General features: G+C 37.4%; 1 long non-coding RNA gene across 1 annotated transcript; it reads left to right on the top strand.

Annotated features, from left to right (window-relative positions):
* The first annotated feature begins 8,597 nt into the window (after positions 1-8,597).
* On the top strand, positions 8,598-23,319 carry LOC136253356 (uncharacterized). The gene is made up of 3 exons (XR_010700090.1): positions 8,598-8,871; positions 18,763-20,811; positions 22,955-23,319. It is a non-coding gene; the product is annotated as an uncharacterized lncRNA (long non-coding RNA).
* The last annotated feature ends 1,016 nt before the right edge of the window (positions 23,320-24,335 follow it).

A 24,335-nucleotide genomic window follows, 5' to 3' on the forward strand; every position in this document is an offset into this window, starting at 1 on the left:
GTGCTCCTAGGACTAGGAACAGTACCCTTAAAGTTAGGAACAGCACTCCTAGGTTTGGTGTTAGAGTAGGGTCAGATTCAGCCTTGGTGTTCATCACCTTTGCTACTAACAAAATTATAGAGTTTTCTTCATTTTCACATTTATAAGGTAGAAACTGAGTAGGTGAGATGAAAACACTGTGGTACAGTGGTCACAACGATAGACGAAATGTCTCAGGTTCAAAACCCCAATACACCATGGATTTGTTTTCATTTAGTACCCTTTCGGTGACAATTTTTGTTTTTAAACCAGGCGCGCGCCCACTCGCCTGGTTCACTGTAATTGTTTTTGCAAAAGTGTGTGTGTGTGTGTGTGTGTGTGTGTGTGTGTGTACCTATCTAGCTAAGTTTGTCCGTGCGCACCCACGTGAGCAAAATCGTTTAATAACGGTAAAAGCAGCTTTTACGTAAGAAGTAAAAGTGAAATGAAGTCTGTATTAAACTTCTGCACAGGTGAACTTTTGCTCTGAGGTGGTCTCTTTTCGGCGGACTGAAATACGGGTGTGGTGACTTTCCTCAGACTACCTTCCCCTTGAGGTTTTCAGGCATTTAGCAACTGAAAAACAACGGTGCAGGCCTCGTACACTACCAGGAATAGCCTATCGCTTCGAGTTGAAAGGGGGCGTATCCCTTACGTACGCGAACGAAAAAGAAGAGCAGCTTTGAGGCTTTGTCGAGAGAATCTGTGGGAAAAAGCACGTTAGTCACACTATAAAACAGTTTAGAATACAGTTCTGTGCGTAACATGTTGGTAAAAAAGCGGTTTGTTTAACAAGCGCTTCCTTAGGCCACTAGTCTGGCGTAGCAGACCCGCGCTGCGTAGCGCGAGGGTCTGGTCATAGATTATAGACAGTCGCATTCAATACCTGTGCAGATGGAATGCAATTATAATTTGAAAATGCGCGCGAAACACGTGTACCATATTCTTATTAATGAATGCACCCGATCTTTCATTATCTGTCAGTGGAGTTACAACAACTATAGAAGAAGTCGCATCTAACAAGCAGTTATACACTCGGGGAAGACAAGCAGAGTACAAACTTTTCCCATAGCCTGTGGGAAGAATGGCGAATACATCACTCCCCAAAACGAATTCCATTACAACATCTCTTTGTTCTGGTTTCAAGGAAGAATACCCTAGTGATAATGTTGCAGATTCAGTAGGAGCCGGAATTCGATCTGAAGTCATAGTGGCCTAAATTGGAAATCACGTCATAGAATTTTGTTAATTGGTCGCTAAGCGATCTGATTGGATGCACCAATTTTCCGTAAGGTTGGCACAGGTACTCAATGCGGCTGTCACCAGACCCTCGCGCTACGCGAGCGGGTCGGCTACGCCAGACTATTAGGCCACTTCAACTAAATCTTTTGTTTCTCGGACTGAGACTAGTTGAAAAGTGGGTCGGTAGGTAGGTATAAATAAAATAATAATAGGTGGTAGCTAATTTTTTTTTTTAACTGAAGTTATGGCGACACATGTAAGTATGGCGTTTGATAGCGTTCGATGACAAACTATTAGTTATGGTTAGTACATCTAAATGATCAAACATCCATCCAAAGTCTGCTTTTACAACTCTTCTTGTATTAACTAAGCTCGCCCCACGCATAGCAGATATGGATGGCCAACAATACATCAATGCCTCAAACTCACGCGATCAAACACGTGATCTTCAAAAATGAACAAAAACATTTCATTTACAAATTTTATGGGTCGGTCGGGTCCGAGAAACAAGAAATTTAGGTGAAGTGGCCTTAGTGGTGCATAGTAACGTAATTGAACGAATTACGAGAATTAGCTAATAATATTTAAGGCCAATGAAATTTGATTAGCAGTTTCGCGTCATCGCCCGCATGCTTTTGATACACCCGCATGGAATTTCATTATTGGTATTTCAGATTGAAATACTCTAATAGAGCAGTCACTTTTACTCTAATGGAGCAATGAGCTATACTCTAATGGAAAAGTCACTTGTTATATGGATTAGTAACGTATTTTAGCTATTTAATGCAGGAGTAATCAATGTAGACTGACTTTTTTGGCAGAAATCTTCATGTTTGGGATGTGTGTTGTGCCTTTTGGAAAATAATGAATAATGAATAATAACCGCCCGCCCGCATCAAATTTTCAAAAATCTGAGCGAGAAACTGGTAATCAAGTTTCATTGGCCTTATTGCACAACCCAAAACTACCCTGTTTATTTTTAATTTATTCATTTATTAAAGCTTTACAGCACAAGTGCTGCACAAGTGCTGAAGGTCTGTAGGACACCTGGTCCTACAGCCTGCTCAAAGACATTAGCTACTTAAGGTTGTAAAGTAGTAATACTGTCTATAGTTAATTTCAGATGAGTTAGCTAGCTGCATGGCGCCTGGTTTTTAGAAGTAGCACAACATCAACTTGTTTCATTTAACATTCCTTCTGCTGGCTTTATATCCTCTACCTAAAAGGAAAGACAAAGTGCAGATGGCACACACTCATCAGAACCCCAAAAGGAACACCCCACTGATGAGCTTGCCACTTTGGAGTAAAATGATGGCCATATGCTGCTTCTTTTGGCCTCCAGCCTTGTGACTGTGGTCAGGAAGGCTGGCAGGCAGATGAAATTTTGAGTTATGGTGATCCTTTAAAATTCTATATCTGGCTACCTGTGAGTGTTTTGTTGTTTTAATGCTGAATTTGATGTTAGTTGGACTAACATCATTCTGTAAAAGTGATTTTCGTCATGTAAGATGTTTCTAGAATGATTTTTATTTAAAGACAACATTTTAGGTGGTGCTTGTCATCTTTTGGGGGGATCCCTACTTGTAGAATACTACAGCAACTTTCTTTTGGGTAATGGTTGAACAATGCCAGAATGATATTGAGTTATTGGCACTCAGGGCATTGATATTGATGACAATCCCCTTTTCTCTTAGTTGTATTTGGCTACCCTAAGATTATTATCATGAGTTCATGTGCGCTTCCATTCATTTCCTACAGCACATAGAAGATCAAGGTGTAGAGAAAACTTGAGCAACATTCCTTTGAAAACCACAGCACAAGCTGTTCAAGTGATAGAATGTCTGTGAGTGACTATGTAGGACATACTGGGTTCAAATCCATGTGTTGGCACACTTTATTTTCTTTTTAAACAACACCCTTTTGTGCACACCTTTTTAAAAATCAACTTCTAGCTCAAAGTATGTTACAGTATCTTGACATGCAAAGCACATATCAATGTGGGATTTTAGTAAAATTAAACACCCATGATCTTGCAACTCAAGTGTTGTTGTAGCAAATCAATGCATGCTTTTGCGATGAAGGCACTGGTGTAAAGTTGAGCTACATTCCTGTCAAGACAAACAACTGTTGTGCACCTCCCTTAACTTTAGGTGAATAAAACCAATTTGGGTTTGATCTCCGCTTAGGTCATAACTTTTGGGATGTTGTTTTTGATGCACATTTGTACCCAGTCTGGGAAAACCAGGCTTATACCCTAATTGAGAAATGCCGGTGTTAAGTATTTAGTGTGTTGTAGCTCGCCAATGGTTGAAGCTAATTTTCACACGTTTTACACCAATTCCTTACCTTCCAGAGCATCCACTGTCCAAGCTAGTAGCCAACAATTAAGCTCCCTCCATTTTAGATAGTTTTTAAACCAAGGTTGACTGTATCAGGCAAGCTGCAAATTGGGTGGGAGGCGGGTCCTAGAAGGCAGGAAAAATGATGTTCAAAAATTGAAAAGGAAAGCGTAGGGATGAATTATGCAAATTTTGGGCCCTTGAGATCTCAAAACTGGCTAAAATGAAAGGAAATTCACAGCAGAGGTACTTATTCAACACCACAGAGCTGTACAGCCACATGCAGTCATCCCCAGGCTGATCAGAGCTCCATTCAGGCCCCACACCACACGTATGGATCGCCACTGGGCTTGGGAAAAGTAGCCAGCAAAACCAGACCACTCAAGTCTAGCTGATTTTTATTGTGGAATCAGATAGTTTATTCATGTAGCTTCATGTCCTGGGTGAAAAGTCGAATTTGCTGACATGGGTAATAAGACCAGTTTTCTCAGACTGGGTCACATTTTTGTTATATCTATTCCATCATTTTTTAAATCCACAAATTCTTATGCCCACAGTTTTTCAGCAAATAATAGTACATTTACATTTCAAAAGAAAGTCTTTTCCTTGCTCAAACTGTGGACAGAGAAGCAAATTCTGCTCAATCCTATATATGTGTTGATGGAATTGTTTCCATTATTGATGCAACATTACCGCATTGAACATTGATGGAAACCTTCTGTTTTTCAGCACTGGTACTAGCATAGACTGCCTTACATCATAAGGACTCTCATAGTACTTTTGTGGTAGGGCAGGCGAGCTGCCAACATATTTGTCTATCTGTGTGCTTGTCCAGTGTGTAGGTAAAAGTTTCTTCTCTGTTCCTGGAATTAAAATGTTTAATGTGGAGATGGTCATGCACATATAAGTTAGTTTTGCAGCTGCCTATACATACATCACTGAAATAATACTACACTGTACTTACAGTGTCATATGTTATACTTAGCTACACAATTACCAAGGCTTTTTTGTTTAAACAAAATATAGTCCAAAAGGTTTGTTTGGACCAAATTGCAAAGCCAATGGAATTCCATGATTACATCATCTTTCATAATAGTAGGTAGCTCAATGATTTTAACAAGAGAAGATCTGCTCTACGTACCTCAGTGTTAGCTACTGATGGATAATACTGCTTGCAGATTAGTTCTTGGGAAAAGTATGGATCTGTAGTAGGGACGAGTCTAACATGCTTTTATGATTACAGTTGCCATCAAACTTACATTTTTCTACTTATTAGCACTGCACCTACAGTACTATAATACTGCACACGCTATTTTATCTTTGGTAAACATACCACAGTGAACGATGTATTTGGACATAATATTATTGAATATGTTGCAAGGAATTTAGTTTGTCAAAATTATATAGGTGCGCTCGTGAAAATTAAATATTGTCAGTGGATGAACAACCTTATACTCAACAGCGTACCAATAATTTCTGTCAATTATACAGTACTACATATTCAGCATGTACCCTTTTGGGTGATATGCAGTTATTATGCACAATGTTTCTTCCTGCAGGGTATGTGGCAAGTAAGAGATGACAAAAGGTACTGTATTTTGCCTCCAAACCACAAGCCTGTATTTCCTAGAAACCATTAGGGATAGTTTCAATGTGCCATTTAAGGTTATATAGATTAAAAGTTCCAGTTGTGGTCAATTAGTATTCATAGTGTACTCAAATACATATGGTATTTCCTTAATGTATCTCACTTCCCACTCAACCAGAACCTTATGCCTCCACAGTATTTTAGCACAGAACTCACAGCTTGATACTGTGACTATGGGGGTTTGACTTGCCATAGAGCAGTATTTTTTTCATATAATAATGGGTGTAGGCTAGCCTAACAAAATAAATGTGTATGTCCAAAAGTTCACTCTACACCTCTCACAAAGTCAGATTAGAGTCAAACTCAACAGGGTCTTTTTTTCTGCTGATTTTGGTCGCTATCTACGTACTGGAGTGATAATTCACTCTGCATAAATTGACAGAATTGGAGTCTTTGCAAAGGACATCTACCATATAACTACGTACACTGACTATGTGACAGTACTACCATAATTATTATTTAGTTACTTGCTAATCATCTTAATTTAGAGCCATTTCAGATATTTTTATGATCTGAGACTGTTGATTTTACATAAATAAAATATTGTAGTTGTTGGATGATTCACATCCCACAAACCACTTCATAGAAGTGGTAACTCAAAAGGTTTTTACAGTTATTAGCAAAATATATTTATTAAAACAGACTGTATGTTACTTAATTGTTCTGCAACATATTGTAATCAGTTTTGTATGTAAGTGTCACTGTCAGCTAGACATGCCTAGCTTCACCTGCCAGCCTGTAAGTGTCACTGTCAGCTAGACATGCCTAGCTTCACCTGCCAGCCTATAAGTGTCACTGTCAGCTAGACATGCCTAGCTTCACCTGCCAGCCTATAAGTGTCACTGTCAGCTAGACATGCCTAGCTTCACCTTCCAGCCTGTAAGTGTCACTGTCAGCTAGACATGCCTAGCTTCACCTGCCAGCCTGTAAGTGTCACTGTCAGCTAGACATGCCTAGCTTCACCTGCCAGCCTGTAAGTGTCACTGTCAGCTAGACATGCCTAGCTTCACCTACCAGCCTGTAAGTGTCACTGTCAGCTAGACATGCCTAGCTTCACCTGCCAGCCTGTAAGTGTCACTGTCAGCTAGACATGCCTAGCTTCACCTGCCAGCCCGTAAGTGTCACTGTCAGCTAGACATTCCTAGCTTCACCTGCCAGCCTGTACTTCTTTTGTAATTTGGTCAGAAGAAGACTGGCTGGCTGGTGAGACTAAAATATGCTGCGATGGTTAGAGAAGTCTTTCAGTGCAATTCTATGCTATTCTTTTATTCTCCATTCCACTACTCCCCATGCTTTATATATTCCCACTGTGGCTACAATTTTATAGGTAACATCACTTTAACTACATGCCAACTACCACATTATCCGTACACTAAGAATTCCACTATAAAAATGTACTATTATAATGTACGCATCCATCTTGAACTGTCAGTAGCAAAATAATTTAAATTAGTGAATGTGACATAGACAATGTGACATAGAATGGCTGCCTATAAAAACAAGCCAATAATAATTAATTGTGATGCCTTAATTAGCAAAAAAAAATTAACGCAAATTGCTGCTATCAGCTATTTTGGAAATAAAAAAAACAGTTATACATGGATTTAAATCTACAGTGATACTTTTTATTAAAATGCAAGTTCAACAACATACAGTAGCTGCTGTATATAGGCAATCTGACTATGGACTAAGAACACATGAGCTAAGTACAGGATTTTACTTTTGTATGTATGGAAAGACCAAAAATTGCGTACAAGATTTTGAAATTGTTGATTGATTTCTATGCATGTTTTCAAATTTTAAAAAAAAAGTATTAATTTGTTAAAGTCAAAAGAAATTTATCAGAATGGTCCCTGAGAGGATTAGTTAATTCTGTGAATGTTAAACTGACCAGTGGTCTTGCCATTTTGACCAACATAACTGACAGACAATCATGCAGCTGATGTCCATGCTTAATGTACTGACATGGGAAAATCAATGTCGCTACAATTACAGTGTTGAAGATTCTGATTGATTGATTGAATTGATTTATTATTTTATACTCACAACAATTGACACAGTGCCATTCCTCCTTGTTGGAGTGATACTAGAATATAAAAACAACAACTAGCTAAGCATACACAAAACAAGACAATAGCATACATTACACCCAGTGTTGGGAGTAACGCTTTACTTATGTAACGCGTTATGTAATATTATTACTTTAATTTGTGGTAACAAAGTAATATAACTAAATACGCTATAAAAGCAGGTAGTATAACGCAAGTTACTTTACTTACAAATGTAACGCGTTACCTAAGTAATATAGTTACTGTAATGAGTCTAATATTATGTAATATTATTACTACAAGTAACGAAGTTACTAATCTCGTTAGTTATCCTCTGAGTAATGCCTAGCCACAACGAAGTAACGAGGCCTACTTAATGAAGCTTATTCACTAGCTTCTTACTTATAACCAAGATTTGCATATTGTCCAACAAACGCAATCATGTCACGTGATAAGGTGGTTTCACACGTGACAGTTTAAGGCTGTGGACACAAAGTAATAATATAATATGTAATAATATTACAGCTACTTTATTTTATGGGTAATATGTAATTGTAACTAAATAGTTCAGTTGTAAGTAATATCTATGGTAATATGTAATATGTAACTAATTACTTTTACAAAGTAACTTACCCAACACTGATTACACCACCCATACATACAAGCCAAGTGTGGGGATGCATCAGGTGTGCACAGTACTGGAAAATGATGTTTCCCTGACTGTTGCTGAAGGAGAGGTTAATATATTTTATTACTGTGCAAGACCTCAAAATAGAGTATAAGAGCACACTATAGTAATTAAGTAAGGATTTAAAACGTTCTACACTTGATGAATTAATTTCAGATTCCGGAAGAGGTAGCTACAACTTGACTGTCGACTTTTTTTATTTCAATGTTTTATTTATCATTCAGTTGTGTCATTAACAGTCATTTAATATGAGGTGTGCACACAGCACATGACTTGTTGACCTTCCATAATTATCTACAGTGTATGTACCTTTTACATAGCTCACTCATGCTTTTATAGCTGCTGGCTGAATGCAGACTTATAGCTAATCCGACACATGATCGTACTGTAAAATCTTTCTGGCAGCCACATGTTGACAATGGTTCTCAGTCATGCGCCAAGGCACATGGCTATAACTATCTACGCCACATCAGTACAGTAGCTAATATTATTGATGGTTTTTGTAATTATCAGGAAGTAGCTAAATACACATCCCTTTCGCAAAAGAAGAGCGGGGGAGGGTACTGCCAACATTCTAGTGATCACGCGATCGCCTTATTTGTACGTTATGGACGTCTCCTTGCATCAGTGATTTTTTCGGTAAAACCTCAACTTGCAACTCGCTTATATAGCGAAACTCAGCTAGCGCTGTCACCCCTGCTACCTAAAGGTTGTTTATAAAATACGGAACGAATTTCCGACAAACTTTCGCCAGACGCCAGTCCACTTGCTGGGATTACATGATCTGAGTGCCAATTTGCTGAGTCACGTAGGCAGCGAGGGAGGCAGCGGGTAGACACTGCTGATTGAGGACGGGCAGTTACATGATTAAATACGGGACCATTGCAGGTATGAGGTAGCTTTTCGACTTCGTGTTGTGCTATAACATGTATAAGGTTTTGTTTTTTTTTTCCGGCTTTTCTTTTTTTCCCGGGCTTGATGGACTGCCCTTGCCTACCACCCCCAGCACAAAGAAAGGCACGTGCTGGACAACTGTAAAAGATAAGAAAAACAGAATAACACAGCCAGCATGTTACTCTGACAAGCGGGACTCCACTTGCACTAAATCCATTGGTGGTGGAGCCCTAGTGTAAGTACCAATGGATGAACGTGCACCTCGAATGCACTGAATAGCCGAGCGGAGCAGAGAAAAGCCAAGACAACACCGAAGCCAACCCAGGACTACAGAGTATTCGTCACCCTAATTAGCTGATAGGAGGGAAGCCAGACGCTTGTAGAAAACTGTGGCTTCGTGAGCCAACCCCCCTGTTGCAGACATGATGATAGGTGTAAAAGAAGCATGCTCAACCTCACGAATTCTCTGACCATAAGCTCGACGCTTGATATTCTCATGCTTCTTAAAGGTAGAAGAAAGTGATGAAGAGCTGTTAGATGGGGCAAGTGGATTAAAAACGCGAACATCAATAAAATGTATATTAAAGGTAGGGTCCGCAACGTGAAAAATCGATATCCTCCAATCAACTACCTAACTATTGTCATGTGTTAGGCTAAGTGTAACTTGAATAACACCAGCGTGGCAGCCAAGTTTGTCACTTTCTTCTGGTAGAAAACGATGCAAATGTCTTAAAATCAAGTGATTTTTCGTTGCAGCAGTTTGTAGGGTTCTTCGTATGCCACGATGTTCACTCTCAACATTGCTCAAGTAGTCTATCGTCAACTCAAAGTATCGGTGGTTTGATTTTATTGGTCAGTTTCTGGTGGCAGCACGATCTGTGCAGCTTTTTGGCGACAGACAAAATGTTTTTTCCTCTGGAGCACAGGACAAGCAGAGCAGCAACTGCGCCGTGGATCAGCAATGACCAGTACTAGGTAAAGTACCTGCATGCGGAGTATGGTTATAATTGAAGCTTGTTAGCCATCTATATGCTGAAATTCAGCCAAAATGATGCGATGTTTGCAAACAAATACCAGAATGATTGATACATCAGTGAGACAGTCTCCAACAGCAAGAATACGAAGCTTATAAACACCTAACAATATGGCTATTTCGCCCAGTAAACGCATAGAGCAATCCAATGCATGAAATAAGCACTCACGTGATCGAAATTCAAATCGCGGAAATACCCTGAAATTGCTTTCATTTCTGAATAGGAACCATGTAGTGTGCTCCTTTTGTAAATATTTGTGTTAATTGTTCACTCAGGCCTGGTGTGGGCTAGTGCAGGTGTGTTTTATGCTGTGATGGCATCATAGGGAGGGTCTTAGACTGCTGGGCTAATCGAGATGCTGAACCCAATGCACACAAACTGATTGTCACTTGATTCCAAGTGATTTTAAGGTCATTGGAATAGATTATGGTTGTATTTTCCGAGATTTGAATATCGATCACGTGAGTGCTTATTTCATGCATTGGGTTGCTCTATGCGTTCACTGGGCGAGATAGCCGTATTGTTAGGTGTTTATAATCTTCGTATCCTTGCTGTTGGAGACTGTCTCACTGATGTATCAATCATTCTGGTATTTGTTTGCAAAAATCGCGTCATTTTGGCCGAATTTCAGCATATAGATGGCTCAGCCAGATGGCTCAGCCAGATGGCTCAGCCAGATGGCTAACAAGCTTCAATTATAACCATACTCCGCATGCAGGCACTTTACCTAGTACTGGTCATTGCTGACACACGGCGCAGTTGTTGCTCTGCTTGTCCTGTGCTCCAGAGGAAGAAACATTTTGTCTGTCGCCAAAAAGCTGCACAGATCGTGCTGCCACCAGAAACTGACCAATAAAATCAAACTACCGATACTTTGAGTTGACGATAGACTACTTGAACAATGTTGAGAGTGAATATCGTGGCATACGAAGAACCCTACGAACTGCTGCAACGAAAAATCACTTGATTTTAAACATTTGTATCGTTTTCTACCAGAAGAAAGTGACAAACTTGGCTGCCACGCTGGTGTTATTCAAGTTACACTTAGCCTAACACATGACAATAGTACGTAGTTGATTGGAGGATATCGATTTTTCGCATTGCGGACCCTATATAAGGCCAATAAAAGTTGTTGTCTGGTTTCTGGTCCTGTCACATCCAAATAAGGATGCGGGCGGGCGGATTTGGCCATTACGTTATTCTTGTTAAAAATGTTTCTTATGCTACTGAATACATACTTTTTACAACATATTAAAAAAAAGCATTGTAGCTCTATAAATCTACTTCATAACTATTACAGATCTGTCACTACAACCAAAGCACTAGAGGATACCTCTCCTTGGGAACAACAGCAACATCTGAAGCACATTACACACATATGGGCAAGAATTTGGCTGTGTAGTATAATTTTTCAATTGGTTCCCAGCATGCAATTTGACGTGTATACTTCATGAAATCGTCCTGATAAATTCAAACCTTGAATTTGCGTTCCACAGGTAAATAACACGTCAGAGATAACAGCCTGAAGGTCAGTCCGTTCCTTTGTAGTCAGCTTGTGAGGTGAGTAAAGTAGTCTCCACGTGTTGCACTCGTCATCACCTTCAAAGGCTAGATCCATTTTTTCGTGCATTAAGCCAAAGTATTGCAGACCCAAATTGAGTGTTGGCATTATACCCGCTCGACAAGATTGTGCCACGAGTGTGAAGGTGCTGTCCATGCAACACAAAAGAAATCTAAATCTAATTTTAGAAACAAGGCAATCAATGATACCTGTACTGAAACATTGGTTAATTTATGATCCGGTCCACCATCAGTATACAAAAACAGAACACTTATTTACTTCATTAGAAAGCATTGTTTTTGAAAGCTCTGCAGCATGTCTTAAGGTTCAAATGCAGCATCCTTGTAACCGACAAACACTTGACCCCTGTACCATGGATCTTCAATCCTCTCCAGTATGTCTACTAAAAGTGACACAGAGGGTACAATACTAAATTTACTGAAGTCATGGTAACCTTCTACTGCAACATGCCAAACAAAATGTGAGTTGCCAACATTGTTACCAGGTGAATATGTAAGATACATAATAGGAAATCTGTTTTGTAGGTAATTCTACCTTTTCCTTGTATCACAAGGAATACAGTCATTTTAAAAAAATGTACTCATTGTAATTTTTCTGCTCCAAACTCCACTTAATTCATCAAAATTGCGAGACTGCATTCCACCACATGAAGGAACATACTTTACAGATAAAGCATCTGAAAACTGACGGACTGGGGTAGAATGTGAATGTACTTCCTTCATTGTTTTGTTTTGAGACGTAAGGTACTCTGTGTATTTCACAGTACTTTTAGCAAGAGTTTCAACATGTTGCTTAAATTCCGACCAAGCAGGATTCTTCCAAAATGAATCTTGAAAATGCTGAAACAATGATATTGCTGAAGCCTTCAGTATTGGTAAATTTATATTGGTAGTTTCCCTCTTTCTGTGCTTTGGTAGTTCTGGCATGTTAAAGCCAGAAAACTGATTGAATACTTCAGGAATAGGACATGATTGCTTTCGAAGAGTGGCATGATGTCCATCTAATATCCATAAGCAATCAGATAAACTTTTTACAAAACCTTTTCCTTTAGAGTGAACTGTGTTAGAGGGAAACGACATCTGTTTGCTTTTAAAGAAATTTAAAATAGAATTATGTAGCTTGTCCTTCTTATTGTGCCCTGTTAAATGTGGAAGTGATGGCTGAGAGAGTTGTCTTTGACTATACATCATCAGAGCAAAAGCATTAACACGTAATGGTGATGGTTGGATAACACTTTTTACATAGTATCGTAAAACTGGACCAAATGTTTGACTAGCAGCACTTAGTGGTGTACAGTTCTATTCAGTCTAGTGTTTCTTTGGACTTACCCAAACTTGCAAAATTTAATTCAACACCATCATCAGTGGAGCATTTTTTCTGAACTTTACAAACTATTTTAGTAGAATAAAACTCCTCAACAGACAAATCAGGCATAACCATTGAATGAATACTCCATGGTACAACCATTCTACTTGTAGTTAGATTATACACACTACAATTAACCATAGCCATGGTAAAAAAACCTATAAAAGTAAACCATACTCTAATTGAAGAACACCATTAAAAATTAAACTAGCCACATAACTTTAGGCAATTACACATTGAAATGCTTATAAAACACCAAACAGTAAGCGATGTATACTCTTGAAATTACAAAATTACCTCCAAAACATATCCCACCTGTTCATACACTTGTATTAAACTATTACAATCAATTATGACATCATTATGCATGCGCACCACTAATAATGGTGAAATCTTGCAACTGTGTAAATTGGATGCGGGCGGTGGACCAGAAACCAGACTACCACTTGAGGTGGCTTAAATTTATAAAACCGTCCCTTGGATTTGTTTATTGGTGGGGGGAAACCCTATATAATGTACACAACAACTATATGTTTTACGTTCTAAATTGCTGTACATACTTATTTTACATCCAAAGAACTCAGGGATGTACAATTCTGAGGCAACATTGTTTTTGAGGCAGGGACATAGCCAGACTTTTGGTGATGCCAGGGCCTAGCTGTATATTTATTGCAAATGCGAGGTTTGGGCCCCCAGGAAAGTTTGGAAAATTAGACCCTCTGAAAGTTTTGTTTTGTTTTAATGCAGTGAATCTGAGAGTGATTTCAGCATTATAATTATTAATGTGCTGTTGCATCAGGGTGACTGCTTTATTAGGGTTGCTTGATCATGATATTTATTATAGTGCACAATTATTGATGCCCATGCAGGCCTGGACCTGGGTTCTGGCTATGCCTCTGTTCTGAGAGTCTAGCTACCAGAGAAGTGGTTACTGAACCGAAAGTTTTCATGAATAACTCAAACTACTCTAGTATCAAGCACACTGGTTGTATGAAGGTAAATATATTCAAGGCGAGCTAAGGTTGGAGCGACCCTATTGCCTCAAACTCACCAAAAACTTATTTTCATACAGACAGTGAAAGACAGAATTATGTTTAACAGGCAATCCTCAAGTTAGGATTAGGGTTCAGTTTTGGTTTCTTCTACACTTCTTCTTTAATACTAGTACACAGGTTACTTTTTGAGTTGCATTTATAAGATAGAAAGTAGTGGAGATGGGTAGCTATATAGCATTGGTAACACAGTGGGTAGCATGCATTGGTAGTCCAGGATTTGAATCCAGGGTTCAAGCCCTGGATATTTTGCATTTTCCCCTGTTTTAGCAACCTTTTTGTCTAAGTTTTACTGTCAGTTCAATAGCTGGTGTGTTTTTTAATTAACTTTCAGTTCAGTACTCACTGCCAATAAATTAACTTATCAGATCTCTGATTACAAACTACGGTACACTTACCTATAAGTTATAATTGCTTTGTGCAGAAGTCTTGGAATAGTGAGAACAAAGACACAGGCAATGAATTTGGCTATAAAATGATTCCATCTTTAACTTTTACTTTGATATATCTAATGATTGAAAAGGTCAATTATTAGTAGAGTGTTCTGTAATCTGGGTGAGCGATAACCATAATGCATTCAAAATGGGGCTTTGTGCCAGCAGATCTGGTAGTACCAATAGAAGAATTGATATAGTTTAGGATGTCGAATTTTTCAGGATGTGATAAAGAATAAGAAGTCAGTGATGTCGTAAATTAGTGGTAGTATACCAGTAGGGAGCCACCGATTATGCCGGCATAATTATGACCATATTAGGTGCCTGAAAATATTAAGCATAATACTAGCATAATAGAAATAATATTTGAATCATACTATAAATCTTTGATGGTTAAAATAGATACCACAGAAAAAGATTGATATATTCTAATAGAACAGCCGATGACTCTAATAGAACAATCAGGCAGCTGATTGTTCTATTAGAGTACATTGATCTTTTCTGTTACATGCATTTTGAAGAGTAAAGATGTGCTTCAACCACTTATTATGTACCCATAACTTTAAGTTTATTAGCAAAACATGGGAAATGAGGCATAAAGCTTGAGCATAATTTGAGCATAATGGGTAAAAATTTTGAGCAGTGCAGCATAGCATAATAGGTAAAAATTTGAGGATAATAGGCAGGTCCCTATATACCAGTCTGGATAAACCTTGTTCTGTCATTGGAAAGATAACACACTATAAGTTTTGTGGCTCTTTGGTGAACTTTTTCAAGTGATTTAATTTTCTTTAACAGATATGACCTCCACAGCACATATAATTGTGATCTGACAAGGGTGAGATGTACAAGCATTTTCTGGCCTGGGCACATTGAGAGTCTTCAAATACCCTACTCAATAAACCAAGAGAATTGTATAATATGCCTTAGAGGTGATCATTTTGTAATACTCTTGCCATGTAAGTGAGTTATATCTAGATATTTGGAACTAGAGGACTTAATAATAATTGTGTGAATGTCGACAGTATAAGTAGAGTTGGAGTTGTGATGAATACCCGTTAACACAAATTCTGACAGTTTGAATAAAAGAAAACTGTTAACAGACCAAGTAAAATAAAGAATTGAGGTTTTTGAAGAAGTTCGATGGAAAGTGTGGATGAAATTTGTCTGAAGCACTTTGTGCCATCTGCAAGTTCAACATTAATATTGATGTTATATGGTAAAATATTAAGAACAGCTGGCAAGGGAACTAGTATGCTTCCTGTGGTACACCCGTGATTACCAGTAGAGTTAGATAGTTGGCTGTCTACAGAAACACACTGGGTTCTGTTGTTTAGGTAGAAACTAAAGTAAAGCAGTTCCATAAGATGCTAAATACCACAATTATTTAACCAGAAGATCATTATGTGGTACACTATCATATGCTATCCAGAAACATAGGCACAGCAAGATATCCAAACTCTGTTCCAAGCTAGGTAGCTACAGCAGTGTGCAAAGTGCACACTTACAGTAGCATGTGAAGCATAATCTCTCTAGGAAAGTTTGTGGACATGCCCCCACAAAAAGCACTCCAAGATTAATTCTGAAGGAAATTTTGTGCACTGACCTGGAAATTCACGACATCGTTGGTACTAATACAGTTTACTATAGTGACAATTCAGAATTACAAAATGAACACATAAAATAATAATTCTTCTTACGTAAACTGACCTGAAATTTATGACACTCTAATCTTTAGTTCCTACAGGTGTATATGGTCCCAAGTATGTGCCATCTCCACGTGCAACTGCTATGGTATGTTCACATTGAGCTGGATCCTCAGAAACATTTAATAACTCATGGATGCAGTTACACATGATCTTGAAATTTGTAGCACTGCTTGACCAGCTAAACAAACTTTCAAAATCTTTTCATTCAAATTCCTGATGCAATATTTATGGTTAATCAATATTTTCACTGTACATTTACTGTAAAGAAGCCATAAATGCAGTATCCATTACAGCTCTTTTAAGCCAAACCACACACTTTTACTGTCACCACTAATTACCTGGTTGGCTGAAATATTAATTGTCTTGAGAAAACACCCATGCCACTTTTAATGTTTAGCTGTTTTTCAGGATCCAGCTCAACTTGTATATACCATAGTGGATAAACTTCTATGACCAGCAACCCGCAAAGCTGACAGGTGGGCATCAAATACAATACACCTAAAATCTGGGTACTAGGAAAATATTACTACAGTAAACTGACCTTGGTGTTCTATCAGGGGCGGATCCAGGGGGGGGGGCTTTGGGGGCTGAAACCCCCCCCTTCATATTTAGGCTTTACTTGATCAATATGCTGAGTATTATAATGAAATTTTGTCTTAACATATATGATCACTAATAATACAAATAATCATAAAACCACCTTATAAACATCTTTCCAAGGTATTATCAGTGGATTTATGCTAAAAATTATGTAACAAGGACCCGGATCAGCATTGGAGGTGTTTAAGATCGAGATACTCTAATAGAGCAGTCAGATAACTACTCTAATAGAACATTCACTGGAAGCATGTAGTTGGTTCTGTTATGGAATTTTTCCAAATCTGCCTGCACCTATACATACAATGAAGTGCATTGGTCTGTTTAAAGGGCTTCATTCATCCACTTGTGTAGTTAATATGTACGGCAATACTTAATTCAGGTACACAATTTCCATTGTAAATGTTCTCAGACTCAATCTTGTATTGTTCAAATTTCAAAAATTTCCACTTTCAACATTCTTATTCTAACATGCACCTATTCAGTGTTGTGCAATTGTGAGAGGGGTGCATCATGTACTTGGTTGTCTGTACCTACCCATACTTTTCCATTAGCAAAATGCTTCAGAGAGCCATACCTATAATCTAAAGGCAGTATATATAATATTTACAGGCAGAAAATATTATGAATTTTAAGTGGAAATGTCTCCAAATTGCAGTATTTTATTCACAATTTTCCTGGGGGGGGGGGGGGGGGGGGGGGGCATGCCCCCAGACCCCCCTAGTTCCAGAATGCTTTGCATGCTGGGAAGTGTGCTTTGCACACCTCTACCCAAGAGATTAGTACCTTGAGTTAACCCCCCCCCCCCCCCCCCCCCCATTTATAAATCCTAGATCCGCCCCTGTCTATCATGACAGTATGTGGAAATTTGGAAACATCTGAATAATATACAATATTCTTTAGTACATAGACTGACCTAGAAATTAATGTTCGACACCCTTGATGTCACAATAATTTAAAAACTGCAAAAAGAACACATGAGATAATACAATTCCTCTGTTTGTAAAATGACCTGAAATTCACAACACACTCTTTGAACTTAGTTCCCAAGTTGTGCAACTAAAAAGAATGATCCACAAAATGGAATGTGACAATCTTGAAATTTATTAAACCCACTCAACGCCACAACCATGATATGGCAGAATAAATTATAAATGGTTGTAGCATAACTTTCTAAGTACTCTGTAGCTTCTGTTGAGCATTATAGTGGCCCCTGCACTTATCCTGCAATGGGACATTACCTTAGGAACAGGAATAACTGGTTCCTCACACATGATTGTGAGAAATATGATATCACTGTGCACATTTTGATGGTTGATAATAAGCATTGCAGATGATTTTTGAAGTGATATCAGCACTACTAACAGTAAGGAGATGAATTATATAGATTAGAGTGGTGTTTCTTTTTATGTCTCTAATTAGTGACATCATAAGTATGCGCACTTGCTCAAATACCCATAATTTAAAACCAGACTTAATCACTTCGAGGTTAGCAATGTTAATTTTGCTATTATGAACAGTACTAGACTGACAAATCATGAAATCTGTGTGTAATTTTACCCAGGCTGACTTTTGCACTATAATGACTTTGTGCTTGCCGTTGTGTGAACAACAACTTGACAATTGAATTCCTTGTTCTATAGTGAAGAATTTGATATATAGTTTTATTGTACGGTTATAAGTTATAGTGGTCTAGAAACAGTAGATTGGAGCCTCTACAAATATCATGGTGGTGAGTTGGGTTAATCCACAAAAAATTATGTTCCTCACAATTTGTATGTATAAGCTAGTGTCCACAATCCAAATAATCAATTTTTCAAATTGATCCCCCTACCATTGTGGGATGTTCATCTTGTATGTCCATGAAATTTTTGTCCTCAAACATTATAACAACAATCAGTATAATGTAGTCTGTGTAAAAATGGGTGGTCCTCAAAAAATAAATTGTGAAAAGCCAAATTTGTACTAGTGTAGCATCTACAGTATCTGCTGTTCTTAGTCCTGCAGACCCTTAAGATATACAGATAAAATACTCATACCCAATGCATGATGAATTTTTAAACACCACAATTTCTTTTGTGTGAATGTGCATAACTGCTGTGTTTATCACAGGATGTTGATTCAAACAGTTGCTCTTCTTTCCTTGGCCATTCTCAGTTGCACTACAATTACGGGTACATCCATGACAATATTGGAGGAGTCATCTGATTGTAATGATATACTACATGTCTGGCATGATGAAAGATGTGCTTCAGTTTGTGACCATGTGCATAATGAAGAACCAATGTTTTGTAATCTCAGCTCTGCATTAAATTTGACTGCTCAAGTTATGAATATGGAGTAGTAGCAGCAGCAACTGGTTACTGGTATGACAACAACATTGCTAGTTATACAGTCAATTGTCCTGTTGAGTACTGTCAGTCTCATTATGAGGACTCCAGTGAATCACACCCAGAAAGGGACCAACAATGCAATCAAAATTGGACTGGGATCATTTGTGGAGAGTATAATGACCCTAGTTATATTCTGTTTGATACAACAGGTTGTGTTTCTGAGAACATATGTTTGCTAAGTGGCTCAAGTGGGTATCTGTTGTTATTCAGTACAATTTTGATATACTGGTGTGTGCTAGTAGTGGTAGTGATCATTATATTCTACCATCTGTTAAAGTTTAATGTCCAAATAGGGTATGCCTATGGCATATGTGACCGGGCCTACGAAAATAGGGCATGTGGGCACAAACTACATCCTGCCACATAACATCTCATATCTCAGTAATGAGATACAATATATTCATTCTGTAACTTGTATGTTACAGTTGACTAAATTTGTAATAAGTGCTGAACATTTCACGGCCAAGCAATATTGGAATACAAAGTTATGACAAATTAAAGTTTGAAAAAGTAGCCAATTTTTATGTGCCCACATGCCCTATTTTTGCAGGCCCGGTCACATATTCTTTTATTATAGCATTTTGGAACATGTGGTTACCAGCACACAAAATATCATTTTTATCAACTATATCTCCAAAACCATTGTGGATCAGAGCCATATCAACGTTACTCTGATTTACTAGGAACAAGGTCCAGACTACTTGTATCACTGGCCAGCATTGGAAACCTTAAACCACCTTTTCTTCGGTATATGGGATTATGTCTACACACTGAAGTGATAGATCATGTGTTCTTTGCATATATTCATCCTTTACTTGTCTTATCTTTGATGACTGTTGTTATCATCATCAGTAAATGGTCCAAAAGGATAACTCTCATAATCCAGAAACAAGCCAGTGTTTTCATTTGTTTGTTTCTTTTGCTTTCATACAATTCCGTTTCTTACACATCGATACAACTGCTGAGGCCACTAGCTGTGTACCAATGTCATCCGTCATACTCTACTGTCAGTTGGCACGCCTACTGGTCTCCAGCTTTGAAGTTTGCCCATGGCAAGCATCTTTGGTATTTGCTTGTCTCAGTACTCTGTGTGGTATTCTTTGCCTTTGGATTTCCTATGATTTTTGCTGGCACAACATGTAAAATTTATCACTGAAAAAATTGATTTCAACAGAATAAAACATGTACTGGATCAACTTCAGGGATGCTACAAGGAAAAATATCGGTGGTTTGCTGCTTATTATTTGTTGTGTCGACAGGTGATATATATTGCTGACATATTAACTGAATTTGTGTCAACATCAGCTGATTTCTACTACACTGATCGTTATTTATATAAGTATCTATCCCTTCTGGTAATTTGTATTCTTATTATGATAATTCATATTTGGGTTCAACCTTATAAAGAGAAAAGCCTAAACATGTTTGATGGTATTATCTTGCTAACGTTAGTATTTGCTATAGTTGCTAACTTTACTGTTTCATACTTAACTCAGAGGTTACTATGGATATTGCCATTGATTATCTTTGTGTGTTACATGACACATTCTACTAAACTAAAACACATGTTGCTTCCATTGTTTTGCATTTTGATTGTTGGATACAGTCTGTGGTGTATGATTAAAATTTATATTGACACCATATCACTGATTTTTGTACTTATTTCATCGTATTTGCTAATCAAGTACATAAAAAGAACTTGTTGTCAAAAACCTGACAACAATGGAGATGAGCCTGATGATGATAGTATGGAAGTAATGGAAAGAAGGTATGATGTATTCACTCACGTAAAATGTCAACTACAAGTACATAACCTGTACTACTCATGCATGCACCCGAAAGGTATGTTAGTTCAGTGCTGTATTATGTGGCTATGACACACACGTGTGGTGTGACTGCTTTATTAGAGTATCCTAGTGTTGAGCTATGCAATAGATTAATTAAATAGGGGTGTGGTTCAATGCTCTGTCTAATTTTCTACAGTGAATCTGCAGGTGATTATTCTGGTTGTTTAGGGTGTGGTCCCATATGATCATTTTATCGCTACAGCTACATCTAGCGACTCCTACTGACCACTTCAAAGAGTAATGTGTAATCTACTATGCTACTATAAGGAAGTGTTGATATGAAAAATGAATGCTTGGTATGGTTTCCTTGCATAAAAACTAAAACAACCAGTAAATTGGAAATACAAAATGTAGAAAGCAGATACTCATCAGAACTAGAAAAGGCATGTGTCACCAATGAGTGTGTTATTGTGGGCATGAAATGGTGGGCATACGCTGCTTTGTTTTGCCTGTAGCCTTGAGAATGTGGTCAGGCTGGTAAGCAGACTAAAATTCAGGTTCGGACATTTGTATTTTAAAATTCTTTCTGTAAGTGCTTTCTTGTTTTCAACGCTGGATTTGACATTAGATTCATCAAGACTATTTTTTAAAGGTAATTTTGTCACGTGATATTTTTATGATGGTTAGCTATTATATTAATGGCAGAATTTTGGTAGCCACTATTCACTTTAGGGTGGAACCCTACTAAACAGTGCTATTGTACTTTTTGATAATTTAGATCACAAAAAGTGTATACTGAAATTTGATTGGCTGAAAACGTGGTCTCTAAATTCTGTAGAGCCATGTCCATGTCCAATAGAGACCACGCTCTGAGGCGATACAGAACACGACAATTATGTGCCTGTAACATTGGGAATTTAAATAGCTAGTAACAGCTGTAGATATTGTAAGCAATTGTGCATAAATAAATTGCGGGTGGGGCTCCATAGTGCTGAGCCACTCAACCGAAAACTGTATCTCTACCACCTTTGGTTGTTATTTATGTCACAATGATGAATCATATCCTGCTAAAGCTTTTATTGGTATAATGGAAAATCCTATGCATTAAAATTCAATTAACTTTTTTGCAAGATACGTTATCACGTCATATTATATTATGGCATCTATTTCAGTCATTTATCGGTCGTATGATTTGGTTTTAAGTTTGCTTTTTATGCATAGGGCTTTCATTGTGCTTGTGCATGGATAATAATAAAAGATAGCTTACAATTAAATTCTGACGCAAAATTAATTATAGCCAAAGATTGTCAAAAACCAGACTTTTCAACTACATTTGACCACAATTTGTGTCACAATAATAAATTGTAAGGTACCTTTTATTAGCTTTATTTATTAGCTACAAGTATATCAAAAACACATACCTAACTAAATCATACAACCAATAAATTACTGAATTAGATGCCATATAATATGACATGATAAAGTATATTGCAAAAAAAAACTTAATTGACTTTTTAATGCATAGGGTCTTTCATTATAAAACTATAATTATATACGTGTGACTCTGTAGGAAAAAGCAAGATATTATTACATAAACAACCAAAGGTAGTAGAAATACAGTTTTCGGCTGAGTGGCTCAGCACTATGGAGCCCCACCCACAATTTATTTATGCACAATTTCATTACAATATCTACATATAAAATAAGTAGGGTCAGTAGCTACCTTAACTTGAATGGCTTCGCATGTAACCAGCTCCAGTTACCCTGTAGTGTCTCAAGTGGTATTTTCTATAGTAAAAATGATCCACCTTGTAATGAGCAGCTGGTTCATTGTAGTCAATGTAATTATGATGAATTCTTGTGCTAATGTGATGGATTCTGATGCAAAAGTGGCAAATTCAATTGCAAAACCGGCATATTCAATTGCAAATGGGATGAATTCTAATGAGTGATGAACTCTACTGCAAATGGGGTGAAGTCATTTGCAAAGGTGCCGAATTCAATAGTAAAACCCTGTAAAGTATTACATAGTTAATAAGACCCATGTGTACATGGCTTGTATTAATGAAGTATACTTGAAGAGAGTGACAATGTAATGCTGTTTATATGATTATTTCAAAATAGGTTTGAGGGAAGTGATAATCAAGAATCAAGATCAACTTCAGAAACATCTCAAGTGTGAGGCAATTTGTGTGTGTGAAACATTTCTAAACATGCTAGAATCATGAAAAGTTGCAATTACTTATTATATGCTTCTACCTTACATTTTCTATGATTTTGCAGTATAGATATTAGGAATATTTGAAACTAATGTTTTTGTTTTGCTAGTGTATTTTAAAACACATATACATCGATTGGTTGATAATAATGTAAGTAATTAATAACAAGGAGAAAATCTAGGGAATGTGTTACATGTTTGAATACTTGAATGTACAGTTGAAGTATATTGACTGTAATTAATATGTGTGGAATGTTAAAGAATTCAATAATGTAAGTGTATAGAATTATATCGTAAACAGAGTTGGGGTAGTTACTTCAGAAATGTAACTAGTTACTTTTATTTCATGTAACTTAATTACAGTCAAAGGTACTTTTAAAATGTAACTATTTATCTAGTTACTAGTTACTTTCATAAATAAGTTATGCTTGTTTGTTAACTTTTGTAACATGATTATTTTGCTCAGAGCAAGGGAAGAGAACTATAATAATAATAATAATATGTGCACTTTCTGAAAAATAACAATTCTGTAGCCGTTTCAGCTCATTTTCAACAGTTACATCTGTTGTTCAAGCAGAATCATGAAGAACAGTACACAGAAAGTGTCTATACTTAATGTGGCTGTAGTGCAAAAATTGAAGTGCCCTTACTATAAAACATAATTGCCTATGTATAGTTACAATGTAACTACTGTAAATAGTTACTACAGTGGAACCCCACTTATCTGGATTCTCGGTTAACCAAACTATGGAAATGACTGCTCTATTAGAGTAGTGACTGTTCTATTAGGGTAGTAGAAAATGTTAATGTTTTAAAAAAATTCTTTGTGCTATTGAAAGGGTATTTTTACACAGATATGGATTTTTCAGACTTATGGACTACTGGTCCCAAGGGTTTGGGTTCCACTGTTGTTACTTTTCAGGCAGTTGTAACTACAGTAGTTACAAGTTACTAGTTACAAAGCAAGTAAATATAGTTGGTTTACGTTCACCTGAACCCTCGTTTCTTGTTAATAACTCTTGTTACATGGTCCAGCTGCCCAAACATTTAGTAGTACTGTGAAGCCCTTTAAATGCCAGAACTGTTTATCAAAAAAGTGCTTTGATACGGGCAAGAACAAGTCAGTTACCTGTATGAGGCTTTAAAAATATCCCATACATTTAGTATGGACGATTCAGGTGTGCAAACATGTTTACAACATGAAAACATGCTTGTTCCATAACAAATCCATTGGGAGTGAACACTGTTCACCTCTTTGATATTACTATATTTGGTGGGGGCTCAGGT

The sequence above is a fragment of the Dysidea avara genome, chromosome 1, assembly GCF_963678975.1.
Source record: "Dysidea avara chromosome 1, odDysAvar1.4, whole genome shotgun sequence".
Taxonomy (NCBI): Eukaryota; Metazoa; Porifera; class Demospongiae; order Dictyoceratida; family Dysideidae; genus Dysidea; species Dysidea avara.